Source organism: Podarcis cretensis, assembly GCF_951804945.1.
Source record: "Podarcis cretensis genome assembly, chromosome: 17".
NCBI lineage: Eukaryota > Metazoa > Chordata > Lepidosauria > Squamata > Lacertidae > Podarcis > Podarcis cretensis.
Window position 1 is genome coordinate 15,865,113 of NC_137187.1, and position 15,666 is coordinate 15,880,778.

General features: G+C 42.9%; 1 protein-coding gene across 12 annotated transcripts in view; it reads left to right on the forward strand.

Moving 5' to 3' along the window:
* The window catches only part of PALM2AKAP2 (PALM2 and AKAP2 fusion), a 222,086-nt gene that overhangs the window by 140,658 nt on the left and 65,762 nt on the right, over positions 1-15,666 (forward strand). The gene's annotated exons all lie outside the window — the stretch shown is intronic.

A 15,666-nucleotide genomic window follows, 5' to 3' on the forward strand; every position in this document is an offset into this window, starting at 1 on the left:
TTTGTTTCATTTAGATATTCCTGCCTCTTTAAATTATTGAGCAAGCAAGTCGCCTTTCCTTTCTTCGCCTCTCGGAAAGGTGTTAGAATGTGAGCCAAAGGGCGGGTTACATACAGCTAAGTCATTGTAGCCCCTAAGGGCCTTTCTAAAAGAGGCAGCAGGTGAGGGATGTGTAATCTTTTCTTCCCTTATCTCTTCCTTGCTCAGGTTCCTCCTCTCAGTAGCTAACACCTTCCCCTGCCCATGGACAAGGGTAGTCTCAGGAATTTCTCAGGGTGGGGGCAACCTGAAACACTGAAAGAGGAAGCAGGCTGAGAGAATCACACACAGAAAGAGAGGAATCATGCCTTTACTTTTTTCCTCCTGTCTCAGGTTCTACAAATGCTAGAAACTTGCTATTTATTTATTTTTAATGATATCTGGGATCTGGAGAGTATGGTTCATCTGCTGAGGTGGGGGTGCAGTTGCCCCACCTTACCCTTGGAACTCCAAGCCCATGGGATTTGCAAGCATGTGTGAACCCTGAAGAGGGAGCTTCTGAGCTCATGGGTTGCAAAGAAGTGGCATGAAAAGGATTATGTGCACCATCAAATAGCAAATTAATTAGCAAGCGAGTAAGAAAACTTACTAGAATATTTGGAAACTCTGAACAGTTTGAAGAATAATGTTTCTGTCATTTCCATTTATTGATGGACTTGCTTCTATCCCATGGTAATTTGCTTTACCTATATCCCAAGTTCATTGCCTTTTTAGAATTTCTGTTCAACAAGCTATGTTTTATTTCCAAGTCTGACTTCCCTTTAAAACCTTTTAGGTTTGATAAATTAGCATCAGGAACCTGAAAATAATATAGACTTCACTTTTATTTCTGCGTGTACTTTTACACTGCAATCTCATACATGTCTATAAGAATTAAATCTTATTGAGTCCAGTGAGGCTTACTCACAGGTAAGTAGGAATAGGATTGTACCCTTAGAAAGGTTATTTAATTCAGCCAAAGCTGTCAGCATTTTAGTGGTCAGGATTTAAGCAGGTGCTTGACTTTGGGTGGCTGCACCTTAAAAATCTGATGTGATTTAAAGACCTAAAACCAGAGTAGTTTTTTTTCAGTGGGATTGCTTTGGAGTTCATAGGCACAAAAGGAAAGATAAGGGATTGTATCGCATCCCTAACTATGTGAAACCACATTCCTGTTAATAAATATTGCCGATCTGAGGTTCACCGTGAGATACAGCAGCTACCCTACAGCCACAGGAGTGAGTTCATGGCATGAGGCAATGTTTAACCTGGCGATTTCCTAGCTCAGAGCTCAGTCTGTTGACCAGACAACTTTATTTAGTCTATTAAAATTTTCTAGCACTCCCTTGAACCAAACAGCTCCCAGGATGCTGTACAGTAATAACAACAATCAGAAAATGCACAAAAAAACATACAAAAAGAATGATCAAGCCAAAGTTAAGTACAATTAATTCCAACTAGAGATATTTAAGCATGTGCTTAACTCCTCTTTCAAATTAATGCCAAACGAGTAACAAATTCCAAGACCTGTGGATCTCTAGTACCTGTGTTCTCTGCAGATATTGAAATTGAAATATTGAAATACTTTATTGTCACTTGCACACAGTGAGATTACACGAGCACAAATATTAAGGTTGTATCGGCTGTGTTTAACTGAACACACTGTTTACCAAAAGGCTTGAAGGATTCCTTAGAAGCAGACCATCTCTCTGAAGTTTTAAGATCTTCCAAGGAAACCCTGCTGTTAATTCTTTGGTGGGGACATGGAAACAGTGACACTATGGAAGCAGACTTCCTTAATGGTGTCACTCACCCTTTGAAATACCCTTTTCTGGATAGTTCAAGAGGTAGAAACAGGAATCAGCTTTAAATGCCACTTAAAAGACGAACATGTTTGCCCAAGCTTACCTGGATTCTGATTCCTAATTCTTAAAACTATTTCTTTTTCTTTTTGTGCATTGCTCATTGTTATCTATGGTACTGTATTATGATGTCATTCGGATTTTATTTAGCTTTTGAAAAGTTTCATTTGATGTTCTGCTTTATATGACTTTACTTTTCCTGTTACATTTTACGTAAGCAATGTAGTGGTTTCCTGTTACATTTTACGTAAGCAATGTAGTGGTTTGTTTTTTATATTAAGTGTTTTTTAAATATAAATTTAAGTTAAAAGGAGAGTTGCACATTAGTGTTAAAATCCTTACCTGGAATGGGCACTGATGATGTGAATTTTTTATTGTGGTCACACATTAACTAAATCACTTTAGCTCTGGAACTTGGGGTGTGGGGAGAGATTGAATACCTCTGTGTATATAAAATGACTGTTTAACAGAATGGAGATAGGAGATTGTTGTCTTCTGTATTGGAAAACCTGATTAACATTTCAGCATTGTGATGGAGCCCATTTGAGATTCCAGCACTATCTCAGCGCTTGGGCATGTGAATTGGTATTCATCCCTAGTGAATGTTTTGCAGAGGCTTCTCATATCTGTTAGGGATTTATTTCATTCTCACAGCTGTATTTTGTATTGACTCGACAGCCAAAGGAACAATGCCCATTCTACGAAAGTATTTATTCTGTTGCTTAGCCACTCCTAACCCAACCACCCCATTTGGGGGGGGGGTGCACTATAATACAAATATTCCTAGTTCACAATGCATTTTAAGTCAATGCATGCAGAAGTGGCTGAAATGCTGGTGAGGTATGCATTTAAGATGTTTAGTATTCGGTGTACATATTCCGAAAAGTCAATGCATAGACTGCTTCCTACCCTTTTTTAAAAAAAAAAACCAAACAAACCAAAAATACTTTTATCTGAACTTAAACATACAACAGCCAATTATTAAATAAATAAATAAATAAATTTATTACAGTGGTAGCTCGGTTTAAGAACAGCCCTGTTTAAAAACAAACTCTGCAAAACCGGAAGTAGTGTCCCGATTTGCAAACTTTACCTTGGTCTAAGAACAGAATCCGAACAGTGGAAGGGCACTGGCAGCAGGAGGCCTCATTAGGGAAAGCACGCCTCAGTTTAAGAACGGTTTTGGGTTAAGAATGGACTTCCAGAACGGATTAAGTTCTTAAACTGAGGTACCACTGTATTCAGTTAATTAGTTTCCTATAATATATTTCTATACCATGTAATCAAGGTGCTGCACCTTTAGAGATATATTTTAGAGAAACCACAAGCTTCTGCAAAGTCTGGAAAAGGGACCTCATATTGTTAAAAGTGGGGCGGGGGTTGGGGGGAGAGGAGAGGGCATGCAGAAGAAATTGCCATATTTTAAGTTGACATGCTACCTGTCCCAAATTTATTCATACTCCTCACTGACTGTAAGAAACACTTAAAAAAAAAAGCTGAAGTTATTTTTGTAGCCACGAGAAATAACACAATCAGTTATTTAAGCAATAGAGCTAATAGATCTCTGTTTTATCAAACTGGATCTATTGGAGTAGCTATGCAAGTTATATTGAGGATTGAAAGAACTATTTAGACTCACAGATAGTGCTTATTAAACTTACTTGGGGCAGGTATGGGGAATCTGCAGTCCTCCAAACTCTGGGCTCCAACTCGTATAATCTCTCCCTTTTATACCTGACTTAAGGTGTTGAGTTCCTGCTTTCAGACCAATATGTTCCAGATCAACTAACAGTGTTTAAACTAACAGGGTCATGACAACAGCAAAATACAAAAGCACAGTAAAAACAGAAACAGAATGACAATGTTGGTACTGACCTTAAAAGCCCTAAACGGCCTCAGCCCAGTATACCTGAAGGAGCATCTCCACCCCCATCATTCAGCCTCATACTGAGGTCCAGCTCCGAGGGCCTTCACTGCAAGAAGTGAAGCTACAAGGAACCAGGCAGAGGGCCTTCTCAGTAGTTGCACCCACCCATCAGATATCAAGGAAATAAACAACTATCTGACTTTTAGAAGACATCTGAGGCAACTTTAGGGAAGTTTTTAATGTTTGATGTTTTATCGTGCTTTTGATGTTCTGTTGGGAGCTGCCCAGAGTGGTTGGGGAAACCCAGCCAGATGGGTAGGGTATAAATAGTAAATTATTATTATTATCATTATCATTATTATTACTACTACTACTACTATGACGCCGACGACAGTGTCCAAGCAGAATTTAATACCCAAGTGAAAGCATAAAGATGTAAAACACTTATGTGAATGAAAAGGCCTTTACCTGATACCCAAAAAAGGTTTGGACCTAGTGCCACAACTGAGAAGATCCTGTTCTGGGCTGCCTTTGAGGAAGTAATGGCCTGCCCTGGCTCATGTAGGAAAAGAAGACGTTATCCTGGTCATAGCCATCTGGGGCTTTAAAGTTACGAACCGACACATTGAACTAAGCCTAGAAATGCGCTGGTAACCAGTACAAATATGTTGAGACTGGTGGTATGTGCCCAGTGCTGTTCAGTAATTTAGCAGCCATATTTTGTTCTGAATTTATAAAGTAGGCTCACAGGCAGCCCCAGATACAATATCCAAAAAGGATGTTGGCAGAGCAGTAATAATTGTGGCCTAGGTGACCTTAGTAGGCATTGGTGGAAAGAGTTTTGTGACACTGAGGTTACGTATGCTTCCAAAGTAGTTCCTCCCCAACACATGCACAGAAACTGCAAATCTGATCCTTAGGGGGAGGCAAAATCATTTGAGCAGATAACCCTCCATATCGCAAACTGTTTTTGGAGTGCCCTCTGTTTCAAAAGCTGGGCAAAATTTGTTGCTTTTATTACCATGTTCCTCCTATTGAGAAAAGTTTAAATGTCTGCCAGAACTTCAGATAATATACAATTGGTTAGCCATGGTCTATATCCCAAGTTATAGTCAATCACATCCAGGTGTCCAGTTATATGCAGTTGAAGGGGAACTACCTTTTTTCTTGTTCCTGGGCGGTTGCAAATTTGTTCAGTGATCTTCCAGTAGAAACCACATCTACTTTTTTTTCCAACTCCTGGGCTGGATCTAGACACATCAAAGAAGCGTTTCAGTTTTAAAGCGTTGTAAATTTAAACAGGGGAAACCGGTAGAGAAAAGCGGGACTCCATGTCGCCATCTGGTGGCACAATGTTATATTGCATATACAATGCATATAATGTAAATTGCTTTTTCTTTACTGGTCTAATTGAGTCCCTAGACTATGGGGCTTCATTGATTTCAGACAATTGTGGAGATCAAGTGATGTAACTGGTGATGATGCTTCATTGTAAGCTTTTGCGAACCATTTGGGGGATATGGGGCTTAGCAGAGGATGCTTTTGCCCTTAATGTTGTTGCTCTGTAATTGGAAGACTAGACCAGTTACACCTTTCTTCCTTTTTAAGATAACAGTTGTGTTTCCTGTTGGGTTTTAAAGCACCTGTCTTAATTGCTGTTTTAGATCATCCAGGTGAGCTGCTAAGTAAATTAACCATATTTACACATTCCTTTAAATAGCACAGATAAGCTGTACAAGTTCATTGGTTCAGCATGTACAGACTTCTTTTCTCCTTCAAACGTGTGTAATTTCAATTGCAGCTTAAACTGGACAGGTTTGAGTTTGCTTGTATGATAGGAAGGGGCACTGATGGGATCAGTCGAGTACTAGAACAGTATGTGACTATGGCAAGATGGAAGAGACATAAAGCAAGAGACTTGTTCAAGTGTATCTAGAAAGCATTAGGTGGGGTGTCAATGTTTATTATGCTGGATAGAAATATGAGGAAGTGCCAGAGGTCCTGAAAATCTCAAGAGCTTATTCACGTGTAGCAGTAAAAATTTTGCTAGTAAAATTCTAGTAAAAATACTGAGCATTTATTTATATAATGCTTACATAATATTTAGTTTTCTTCATATACATTACTTGAGTAATCCTTACAGTAACCCTATAAGGCAGGTCACAGTCATTATCCCATAATGCATATGATAGGAAGGGAAGGAGAGAAAGAGAGAAAAGCTGAGATGAACATTGCCTATGGTCACCCACTGAATGGCAAACTGAGGTTTTCTGCCATGTCATGTGTGAGATTAGAACCCAGGACATTCTGCTTCAGAACTATTATCATTCTATGCTGTAATAGCTCTTTGGCCCTGGCAATAGTTTTTCTTCAGGTGACTTACTCCCTGTGGCAGTGGTTTTCCCATGGGCCCCTGGGATGCCTTGAATGGTGCTGCGGGCAACACTGGCCTCTGCCCCCTCTGATGCCCTCTTGCATCTCTGCCTCCCAAAGACCTGTGCAGCTGTTTGTTGCAGCAACCCTGTCTACAAGTTCCTCAGGCAAATGGTGCCTCTGGCGCTGGCCAGGGGGTGCTGGTTGCCAGGAGCTAAGGGGACCTCAGAGTAAGCAAGCAAGTCAGTGAGTGAGCGCAGCCAGCTGTTGGGAATGGTTTGCCCCTGTGGGGCACCTCTCCTTGGGGCAGGGGCAGCTCAGAGACCAGAGGTGGCGGCAGCGGCTGCCCAGAGGACTCCAAGGAGAGGGGAGAGGAGAGGAGGCTGAGGGAACCCTCCACAATGGAGGGTGTTTGAAAAAGGGTGAGAGGCTGCCAGCTCTGCAGGCAAGGGGTGACATAACTGGGCTGAACCCCACGGGGTGCCATGAAAAGAATGTAGTTGGTCAAGGGAGCTGTGGACTTTACCCGTGGGATAAATCAAGGAAGTTGTTATAATGTGTCAGTTCACATGTAACTTCAAACCATGGTTAGGCACTGCATGACTGAACCTTGAACCCATGCCATCCCCCTCATCTCTTCCCCTTGTACTGGCCTTACATAGCTACTTCCTTGTTTGTCAATACACCTGCATTGGTGAGTTGTGGTTGGTGCTTGCCCTGCAAGCTGTGATTGCAAACCAGAAAATGGAAACCCTGGTTTGCTGTTTTGGATGCAGTGGCAAACTGTGGTTTGCCACAAACTAGAAAGTACTTAATTAAGCAGATTATAAGAAAATGGTCAAAAGTGATAACTGAATTCTGGGCCATGGACACACTGGGCAGGTTCTCGCTCTGTAACTGATAAAGCCTGTTGGGATTCCTTAGCCAGTCAGTGTGAAATTTTAAACAGGGAAAGGAGTCGTTAATTTAAGTCTTACTTATTCAAAGCTGTCTCAGCATTGGGAGTCAGTATGTAAGTTGAATGCACAGCTTTGTATTAGTAGGCTGTGCGTATACTTTATTTATGGCAAGCTTCACTGGAAAATGACATGCCTTTGTAACATGCAAAGTGCAATACCCACAATTATCTCTTCTATTGCCACTTTCACTGTGATTTTTCCTTTTCAACATTCCCTTGGAAATACCGATTTGCAGATAGACAATTCAGGCACACCAGCAATTAACTCATTTTCAGTCACAAAATGAGCAGTTTTGTTCTGGCGTCTAACTATTGCAAGCTTCTGTTTATTTCCTTTTAGATGTTGCCTACCATAGCTTCCAGTTTATTTAACTTCCTCACATATGCTAATATAAATAAAAACAGTACAGGTCCTATCTACAAATGCTGAACAAAGCAACAGTAACAAAATTGTTTTGCTTTATGTGATCTTAGTAATACATTTAATCCCGTGTAAAAAAAGAGAAAAGGAAGGCGAATGTGTTTGAAGTTGCTGGCTATGGAAATGTCTAGAACAATTACTTTTAAATAACTTAGAATAGCTCAGTTGGTAGAGCATGAGACTCATAATCTCAGGGTTGTGGGTTTGAGTCCCATGATGGGTGAAATATTCCTGCATTGTAGAGGGGTGGACTAGAAGAACCTTATTGTTTCTTCCAACTCTACAATGCCATGAATCTATGAACATGTTTTTTAAAAACAACAACAAATACCACCTACAAATTTCAGTAGGATGCAAACCTCGTTCCTAAACCTGATTGAAATCTCACCTAAGAGTGCAGTCCTAAACCCACTTACCTGGGAGTAAGCCTCACAGTTGGATTTACTTCTGAGTAGACATGTTTCGGATTGTGCAGCAAATTCCTTTTTACCTGCAACTTTCCTTTTATGCTTCAGTGTAGTCAGAACAATCGCAACACCCCTACCATACAATGAGAATTCAGCTAGATCGGTAAAGAAAAAGCAATTTACAGTGGTACCTCGGGTTACATACGCTTCAGGTTACAGACTCGACTAACCCAGAAATAGTACCTTGGGTTAAGAACTTTGCTTCAGGATGAGAACAGAAATCGTGCTCCGGTGGCATGACGGCAGCGGGAGGCCCCATTAGCTAAAGTTGTGCTTCAGGTTAAGAACAGTTTCAGGTAAAGAACGGACCTCCAGAATGAATTAAGTACTTAACCCGAGGTATCACTGTATATGCACATGTGTGGCGCTGTGGTCTAAACCGCTGAGCCTCTTGACAGTTCAAATCCCCGCAATGGAGTGAGCTCCCGTTGCTCTGTCCCAGCTCCTGCCAACCTAGCAGTTCGAAAGCACGCCAGTAAAAGTAGATAAATAGGTACTGCTGTGGCGGGAAGGTAAACAGTGTTTCCTTGCGCTCTGGTTTCCGTCACGGTGTTCCATTGCGCCAGAAACAGTTTAGTCATGCCGGCCACATGAGCCAGAAAGCTGTCTATGGACAAACACTGGCTCCCTTGGCCTGAAAGCGAGATGACCGCTGCCACCCCATAGTCGCCTTTGACTGGACTTAAATGTCCAGGGGTCCTTTACCTTTACATTTTATAACATCGTGCCACCAGATGGCGATGTGGAGTGCCGTTTTTCTCCACCTGTTTTCCCTGTTTAAATTTACAACGTGTTTAACTGAAACACATCATTGATGTGTCCAGATCCAGCCCCAGTTTCCAGGCTATGATTTTCTTATACTTGGATATATTCAGGAGTAGGAAGAAGCAATTCATGGAGATAACTTCTTTCAGTGGCTATTGACCATGATGGCTGTGCTCTGCCTCCGTAGGCATTATCCTTCTGAATGCCAGTTGCTGGAAACCACCAGAGAGGGTTGTGCTCTTGCACACTGGTCCTGCTTTTGGGCTTTACAGAGGCATCTGGTTGGCCACTGTGAGACTAGCATGCTGGACTAGAAGGGCCATTGTGGTGTAGTGGTTAAGAGTGGTAGACTCGTAATCTGGTGAACCGGGTTCGCTTCCCCACTCCTCCACATGCAGCTGCTGGGTGACCTTGGCCAGTCACACTTCTCTGAAGTCTCTCAGCCCCACTCACCTCACAGAGTGTTTGTTGTGGGGGAGGAAGGGAAAGGAGAATGTTAGCCGCTTTGAGACTCCTGAAGGGGAGTGAAAGGCGGGATATCAAATCCAGACTCTTCTTCTTATTTACCAGGCTCCTCTTACGAAAGATCTGTACAATATTATGTGTGGTATGGAGAAAGTGGGGAGTGAAACATTTCTCTCGCTTTCTCACAATACCAAGAACTCAGGGTCATCCAGGGAAGCCAAATACAGTCATACCTCATGTTACGTTTGCTTCAGGTTACGTTCTTTCAGGTTACATCCCGCAGCGACCCAGAAATACAAGAAAGGGTTACTTCCGGGTTTCGCCGCTCGCGCATGTGCAGACGCGCCAAATGATGTCACGCACATGCACAGAAGCAGCGAATTGCAACCCGCGCGTGTGCAGACGTGCCACTGCGGGTTGCGCTCTTTTCATGTTGCAAACAGGCCTCCGGAAAGGATCCCGTTCGCAACCAGAGGTACCACTGTATTGGTAGATTCCGGACACACAAAAGGAAGTACTTTTTCACACAGAGCCTACAGACATCACTGCTAGAAGGTGCAGTGATGGCCCCCAACTTGGATGGATTTTAAAGGGGTTAAGACAAAGTCTGTCAGTGGCTACTAGTCATGATGGCTGTGTACTGCATCTAGTATCAAAGATGCTATACTTCTGAATGCCAGTTGCTTTGGGACACAAATGGTTGCCAGGGTTTGAAATTAGCCAGGCACCAGACATGTTGTGCACCTTCCTTTCGATGACTTGCAGCCAAGTGAAGATGCCAGGGTGGCGTCTGACAGCTCCACCACCTTGGAGGTGCATGCCTGGGGATCATTGGATCTGGACTGTTTTCACACACTAATACCCCACCCTGTAGAATTCTATCAGTTATGTTTTATCTGCCAATTCAGAATGAATTTCTGGAACCAAAATGCTTTTTCTGTGCTGCCTGAGCAGGAGCAGCCACCATTAAGAAAAAGAGGTCGGAATAAGCCAATATATGTGGACTGTCCCTGGACCAAGTGACTTTTCTTCTTTTAAGTTCTCAAAGCACTTAACCTAGCTCAGGGTTGTCATCTTAACTAGCCAGATGTTTACGGTAACTGAGAATCAATCACAGCTGTCATTTGAAAAATAAGACTTTAGAGCAGCCTTTCTCAACCTGTGGGTCCCCAGATGTTGTTGAACTACAACTCCCATCACCCCTAGCTAGCAAGGCCAGAGCTCAGGGATGATGGGAGTTGTAGTCCAACAACATCTGGGGACCCACAGGTTGAGAACCGCTGCTTTAGAGCAACTAAGCATTCCATTTTGGTGGCTATAATCATGGTTTAAGGAGCCATTTGGCCCTTAGCTTATATATCTGAGTTTCTAACACTGCATTGGTGGAACTCACGTGCTACTTGTGGTCTTCCCATTTGCATCTGATTGGCCACTATGAAAACAGGATGCACACCTGTAGTACACCAATGCTGCCAGCCTGGGAGCTCCTCTGACATTGCCACCATCCCACCCTGTCCCAGTGAGTTCCAGCATTTCCATTCCATCCATCTCGCACATTACTGCTGTTTGCCCCAGTTTTCCCGTTAAATTTAGAAAAAGGGCACACTGGGGACTGAGAGCGACCTGAAAAATAACCGCTCTTCCTGGTGCACTTCAGGATACTTCCATCTCATTCTGCTGCATGTGTAGTCAAGGCTCTGGTTCTATACTGAAGTGAAACTAAGGATACCCTCTAATGCCAGGCAAGACTAGTGGGGAAGTTCAAGGACCAGGCTTGCACAGGCAATATGGCCACTAAAGTAAATTAGATGGTCAGTAAATTGGTCGCAAAGCCAGCGTAGCTGCCATGTTCACCAGAACCTCGCAAAGAAAATATACACATTTCCTGGCCACCAGATAGATACCGTCTTTTTCGCTCCATAGGGCGCACCTGACCATAGGGTGCACCTAGTTTTCAGAGGGGGAAATCAAGGGGAAAAAATATGATCCCCCCCCCAGCTTTGGAGCAGCGGACAGGCTGTGCGCAGCCTGTGCACTTCTCCCAGACCTTCTGCCTGCTATTGCGGGAGGTGGGGGAATTCCCCCACCTCCCGCAAAAGCCCACAGGAGCTGTGCTGCTCCTGTAGGCTTTTCGACCAGGAGGGAGAAGGGACTGACACGGCCAGTCAGTCCCTTGTCCTTCCTCGGGGAAAACCCCCAAGAGCGTGCGGCTTTTGCGTGCTTTTGCGGGAGGTGGGGGAATTCCACGGCTCCTGCGGGCTTTTCTACGAGGAGGGAGAAGGGACTGACTGGCCACATCAGTCCCTTCTCCCTCCTGGGGAGAAGCCCCCAAGAGCCGCGGGGGCTTTTTCTACCTGCTTCCCCGCTGCATTCGCTCCATAAGACGCACACACATTTTCCCTTACATTTTAGGAGGGAAAAAGTTCGTCTTATGGAGCGAAAAATACGGTAACTCCTTGTGCAACTGGCATCTCCATACAGAAGCTCAGTTGGGCAGAGGTTCTGTTTGTACAATTTAAAAAGAAAGGAAGAATTGCACAGATGTGGCATAGCAGGGTACAGAGACTGTTCCTCTTATTCAGCATTCTGATTTTCTGCTCATCCCTGCTGGATATATGAAGCAGGGCTATCTGAAGCCATTTTTGTATTTTCACATCCTAATGGATGTTTCGGATCTTTTCAGAGCAGAACCCTGATAGTAGGGGTGGATAACCTTTTGGTGCTCCAGATGTTGTTTGACTCTAGCTCTCTCAACAGCCCCAGGTAGCATGGCCAAATGAGTGTGTAGTCCAGCAGCATTATGTAGGGCTACAGGTTTGCCACTCCTGATTTATGATGCCCTTCGATAATGGGAGTAATGGATCTTCGAACAAAGCTCTTAATATTTCATTTCAGTCCAGAGGTGCATGTGCACCACAAGGCATACATAGAGTTCCTCCATGCACAGGCCTTCCACATTCATTTCAGTGCGAAAAAGCTGAAAACAAAGGCATACATGTATAAAAGTGAATTAGAAACAAGATGGGCTTGGGGACTTCGCTCTGCGTTGCATCTTCAGCCTGTTGCTAATCACAGGGTTGTTTAGAAGCACAGAATGAGAAAAAAGGCTATATAGCTATCTTTTGTTTGATCAAAATATCTGCTCACTGTTCATTAATTCTGAATTCCTAGTTTAATTTCCTGCTCCTCGAGTATTTGCCTTAGACTCAACTCTTCTAATCCAAGCTATAACTGCTCTAAAAACTCAAACTCATAACTTGGAAGTGAGGGGAGGGACAGTTGCTATCATTCAAAGAAACAATAGTAAATATATGCATTCTATAAAAAAAAACATTTTTGGAAGGTGAGAATAAAGGAATTTCCTCCTCCACCCTCGCTATTGCTAAGCTGTAATCTAATATTGTCGAAAAGGCATAGGAGGGAGGAAGGAATAGAGAGGTCTCACTTATCCTCAGGATATCGCTTTGTGTTTTCAGTCTGAAGCTCCTAAGGTTACAATTCTTGCCAAAAGCATTTAAAAAAACAAAACATGGTTGTAGCTGAATGGTTGGGGATTTATCTTTTTTTACCAAGAAGCCACTTGAATTGGATGGGCACATGCTACTGTTAATTTTAGAGTGTTTGGTTACTTATCTCATGCTCCAGTGCCAATTAAATATTATATTTATGCTCTTTATGTCCAGAATTTCATAAAATCACATTTTGATAGAAATAATTAACACTATGCATTTATTTATTTTTTAAGATGTCTAACAGGGGTATCCCAATTACAGTTCAATTCCATCTCCTCATCTTAATACCAAATTACACAGGATCCTGTTGCAGAGTTCACCAGGACCCAGGGTTTGAAATTAGCAGGGTGCCAGACTCATTTTGCACCTGAAGATTCTCTATTTGCATGCACCTCAAAAAGCCTGGGTGCCATTTTTTGCACCTGGCTGGCACTCAAGGATTACTGAAATGTATGTGCTTTGAAGCCTCAAAGTATACATTTAGGATAGACAATATGTTAAGGAGTTTAACAATAAAGAGTAGAGTGTTTTGAAAACTGAAGTACGGTACCAATATTTTTATTGTAAGCACCAAATTAAACATGTATTGAAAAATTCTGCTAAAAATGTGATATTAACAATGTGTCACTTATGTGAATCGTATATTAGTTCATGCTTATCAAAATAATAAGTAAAAAGTGTTGCAAGGAAATACTAAGTTATAAAATGTCAAAAAAGGGAAATATGTAAGTTAGGCAGAGCAAGTCCAAAACATTTTGCTGCCTGAGGCACACAAGATTCCCACCGTTGTACAGAAGCTGCCTAAACAGCCACTAAGTCTTTACTTCAACAATGGCATTGGGAAAGTGTATCTGAGGGAAGCAAGCTCACTTAGAGGGTGCAGGAGGTGCTCTAAGACCTTACTGCTGCTGCTCCTTCTTCCCACCACCCCACATCTGCTCCTGGAGATGACTGCCTCGGTCTCCTGCCATTTGGTACTCAGTGAGGAATCATAGAATCATAGAGTTGGAAGAGACCACAAGGGCCATCGAGTCCAACCCCCTGCCAAGCAGGAAACACCATCAGAGCACTCCTGACATATGGTTGTCAAGCCTCTGCTTATTTTTTTTTTAATGATATTTATTAAAGTTTCGAATAAACACATATAAACACAAACACAAGCAACAATAAAAACATACATAAACCAACAAACAAAACAAAAACAAGTATAAGTTCAAACCTTATTTTCTAAACCTAATTTCACCGACCTCCTCACACCTCCCCCTTCTGTATCCTAATCTCATTTATCTTATCAGTAAATCCATTCCCATTTTTCCCATAGTTTTTAGTAGTTCTATTCTTTTTTCCTTAATCAACGCCCCTGCAAACCTCTAATTTTTAAACCCATATCTTTTTAGCCTTCATTAATTTTATAATGTTTATTAAGGTAGTCTTTGAACTTCTTCCAATCTTCTTCCACTGTCTCTTTGTCCTGGTCTCGGATTCTGCCAGTCATCTCTGCCAGTCCCATATAGTCTGTCATCTTCATCTGCCATTCTTCCAGAGTGGGTAGATCTGGTGTCTTCCAATACTTTGCGATAAGAATCCTTGCTGCTGTAGTAGCGTACATAAAAAAAGTTCTGTCCTTCTTTAACACCACATGGCTTACCATACCCAGGAGAAAGGCCTCTGGTTTCTTCAGGAAGGTATATTTAAGTACCTTTTTCATTTCATTTCCCAGAAAGCCTTAATCCTTGGGCATGTCCACCAGAGGTGAAAGAATGTACCTTCATTTTCTTTACATTTCCAACATTTGTTGTCTGATAAGTGGTAAATTTTTGCAAGCTTGACTGGGGTCATGTACCACCTATAGATCATTTTCATTATATTCTCTCTCAGGGCATTACATGCCGTAAATTTCATACCGGTGGTCCACAACCTTTCCCAGTCTGTCAAGCCTCTGCTTAAAGACCTCCAAAGAAGGAGACTCCACCACACTCCTTGGCAGCAAATTCCACTATCGAACAGCTCTTACTGTCAAGAAGTTCTTCCTAATGTTTAGGTGGAATCTTCTTTCTTGTAGTTTGGAACCATTGCTCCGTGTCCGCATAGCGCAGAGGTTTTCAACCTTTATGAGTCCACGGCTCCGTTGACCAACTATGTTCTTTCTGTGGCACCCCTGTGAGGCTCAGGAGCCCTGTTGTGTCACCCTTTACCTGCAGAGCTGGCAGCCCCTCACCCTTTCTCTCCCCCCTCCCCTTGTGGAGTGTTCCCTCAGCCTCCTCTCCTCTCTCCTTGGGCCCTTGGGCCTCTTCCTAACACTGCCCCACAGGGGCCTGGGACTTGTCTGTTCATTCCCAACAGCAAGGGCTGGCAGACTGGCTGGCTGGGCTTCCTTGCCTGCCTGCTTGTTTGCTTGCTTGCTTGCTCCGAAGCTGCCTCTGCTCCTGGCAACCAGCATCCCCTGGCCAGCCCCAGAGGCACCATTTGCCTGAGGAGCTTGTAGCCAGGGCTGCTGCTGCTGCAACAAATAGCCACACAAGCCTTTGGGAGGCAGAGATGTGAGAGGGCATCAGAGGAAGGAGGGAAGGAAAGAGGGACAGAGGCCAGAGTTGCCTGCGTCACCCCGACCATCATTCAAGGCACCCCATGGGGCCACGGCACACTGGTTGAAAACCACTGACATAGTGTGTTTTTACAGTTGTGACTAGGTATGGCATGTTGCTTGCACTGGATGCCCCTCTGAAGCTGACTGACATGGCATCAGAGTGGCATCTTCTAACGATAGAAGTTTGTGGTTAAATATATGTCTCTGAAGTCTGTTGTGTATTGCTTATCTTGGGTTAAAATCTGCACATTGCATTAGTTTAATTGTAATTTTATATGCTAATAGGTATACCTTTCCTTCTGCCATGCCTGATTTCAATTCTTCCATGCCTTGCTTCTCTTTTAGTTAACCTTCCTGTATCTCCCTTTTTC